Source organism: Fulmarus glacialis, unplaced genomic scaffold (genome assembly GCF_000690835.1).
Source record: "Fulmarus glacialis isolate BGI_N327 unplaced genomic scaffold, ASM69083v1 scaffold22924, whole genome shotgun sequence".
NCBI classification, from domain to species: domain Eukaryota; kingdom Metazoa; phylum Chordata; class Aves; order Procellariiformes; family Procellariidae; genus Fulmarus; species Fulmarus glacialis.
In genome coordinates this window covers 18,447-21,284 of record NW_009206402.1, presented here as the reverse complement: position 1 = coordinate 21,284, position 2,838 = coordinate 18,447, and the positions used below count along the sequence as shown (strand labels likewise).

Genomic DNA, 2,838 nt, shown 5'->3' with positions numbered 1-2,838 from the left:
AAGAGTGGGGGATGCGTTCGGCTGGAAAAAGCCCTTTTGTTGTCTTTCGTGTGTGGCAAAACACCCTGTGCTGGGAGGCTGATGAAGTGGGCACTGGCAATTAGGACCTATGGGAGATGGCGTTTTGGCCTGGTGGCAGGAGTATCTGCCTGTGAAGTGTCCTGTGGAGTGGTGGTTTGACCGTGAGGAGTGACGGGCATCATCCGCCTGCCCCAGGAGGCATCAGGAGGGGAAGGAGCTCCAGAGCACTGTGCGGGACAGCCGCCTGGAGGGGAAAGCCCCTGGCAGGGAGCGGGAGATGCCTGCGCAGGCAGTGGCAGCAACGGGCATCTCCTGACACATATCGGCAAAGTGTCTTGGGTGAGATGAGGGGGCTCAGCATCATCAGCAAGTGCTCCGCAGGAGTAGGGAGAGGTCTGGCCTGGGAAGTGCAAAGCTGGGGCGATGCCTGGGGTGCCGTATGGCAGCAGGCACTCACCTAGCTGTGCAAAAGGCAGGTAGGGAGCATTTAGGTGGAAGAAAAGGAAAAAAGAGGGTTTGATGGCGGCGGTGGGAAAAGATAATGAAAAAATAACCCCCAGTGGTGCCCCTGTACTGGGAAGGAGAAGCACGAAAGTGTTGGGCTGATGGGGGGGGAAGGTGTGTGTCCTGAGGGGAGCTGGGCTCCTGCCAGTTTGTCCAGCCCTTGCATCTCTAGTGGAGGGGATGGATAAATTCCTCCTGCCACCAGACCTGTCCTTAAAAACTTCGGGTTCTAGAGAAAAGCTGAAAATAAGCCATTTTTTATGTATTTTTTCCAAATGAATAGTGATGGAAGTTTTGACTAAGGTGTAAAGTTATTATCACTGCAAGCAAGTTCTTCAAGTTACTGTAATAATTATCTTGCATAGTGATATTTTATTTCCAAATATGTATTAGGCCACTACAAGTCTTATGAACTGTAAGCCTAGACCTGCTTTTTGCCCTCTGAGACACTTTACTGTAGCTCTCCAGACAACGCTGGAAAGCTTGGATGTGTCCTTAAATGCTTTGTTGCCCTTAAAGATGGTGCTCCCGGTAAAATTAACAATGTGTAAATAGGGGCGTTGTGTTCATTTTACATGGCTTCTTTGTAGACCAGTGGCTCTTTTGATTTGCAGCCCCCTGAATATTCCCCAGGTAGGTGCAGCCCCTGCAGGCAGTGTCTTGAAATTCGCGAGCCTCAAACGGGGAGCCTCTTTAGTCCCTGCATCGCAGCCCTGGGTTTTTGCTTATGCACTGTTTCTGAGCTCTGCAGCTGCAGTCCTCCTCCCTGTTTACCAATCACCAGTATTGATGTTTTCTACTTCAAGCTTTCTGCTTTGCCTGCTGGGGTGATTAAGAAGCCCCTCAGGCTCCCCGGAGCAGGTACCATTCTGCTGCTGCAGGAGCTGCTGTACCCCAGGCCTAGACTGGTAGCTAGGAAGGACCACCCATACAAAATTACTGAAGCACCTTTGGATGCTGATTTGCAGCATTTAGACACGTAAATCCCTTTGGAAATCTAGCCTTAAAGGTTTAGCACCCTCTGCGAGGGGGATTTTGGCTTGGTACGATCTTGTTGTCCTTCATATTCTGGCCAAAGGGCATCTTCTTTGGTCATTTACCCTCCCAAAATAAGAGAGCGTGCTAACTGCTGGTTGGACATTGGGCTAAAAAAACCCAACACCAAATCAAATGAGACATGGAAAGCAATGGAAGAAACAGTGTCTTCTTCCAGCAAATCTGCTGCCTGAATATATTTAGAGTCAGATCTACTGACTCTAATGACTAGTCTAAGCCTTTACTGTCTTTATTCCCATTAGTCCTGGAGAGCTGAGACCTGCCAGCGAGAGCGGGCTCAATTCCCTTCCTCCCCCAGCATCGGCAGACGTGCTGGCTAAGCTGGAGGCAGGGCTCGGCTTGGTCCGCAGCACCGGTGCCTTGGGCTGATAGGAAAGAAGAGGCTTTGCTGGGGGGTGCCCCACTCCCCCGAGAGCACGGAGGGCTGGCAGGAGGCAGAAACGCCTTTTCTCCCTGCAAGCAGAGCAGCCTCGCCCAGGAAAGCCCTTGGATCTGCTGCCAGGGGAACCTTTCCAGAGCTTTTGTGCTCGCTGCCTGGCGGAGAGAAAAATAGCTGCAGGGCAAGCCTTGTTGGGGATTGAAAAACAGTTACGGTCCCAATTTCATCAAACACTTAAGCACAGACTTAGCCTGCCTCAGTAGCCACAAGCCTTGATGTGTTGCGCTGAGGCTGAGCCTCTGTCCCAGAGCCCAACGTGGCCACAGAGCCGCAGCTCGGGGCGATGCTCCCGCATCCCGCAGGCTCCCACTGGCGGGGCTGGAGAGGGGACACTCGGGGGGATGCCGGCAGGCGCCTGCCAATGAGCAGGGGGAGATGCCTCCAGCTCGTGGAGAAGGACTGGGGGCAGTGTGACCCCAGTGTGACGGTGTGGACGGGCAGCCGGCGGGGGATTGCAGCGCCCGTGGTCAGCACCTACAGCTGAGCACAGGTTGGAATTGGACACTGAGCCCTAAAAGCGGGCAGCTGCTGAGCTGGAGGAGAGCTGAGCTGCTGGTGCGAAGGGGAGTGCAAGGAGCTGCTGGAGCTGGTCCGCAAAAGAGCTTTGTTCAGAGAGGAATAAAGCGAGGGGCTGCTGGGTGGTGCTGTACGGCTTCTTTGGGCTGAGCTGGGATCCCCCCACAGTCCCTGCCGTGCCCGTGCAGGCAGGAGGAGTGGGGCATGGCTGGGGCAGTCAGGGGTCTGGAGGGTCACAGGATCATTTGGCAGAGAGAGAAAACCGCTGAGGGCCTGAGGAGAGAGATTTCCCCCTCTTCTCC

At 54.1% G+C, this 2,838-nt stretch overlaps 1 protein-coding gene across 1 annotated transcript in view; it reads left to right on the top strand.

The window, feature by feature from the left end:
• The window catches only part of LOC104075292 (PH and SEC7 domain-containing protein 1-like), a gene marked incomplete at both ends in the record, with an annotated part of 19,722 nt that overhangs the window by 1,563 nt on the left and 15,321 nt on the right, over window positions 1-2,838 (top strand). The window lies entirely within an intron of this gene.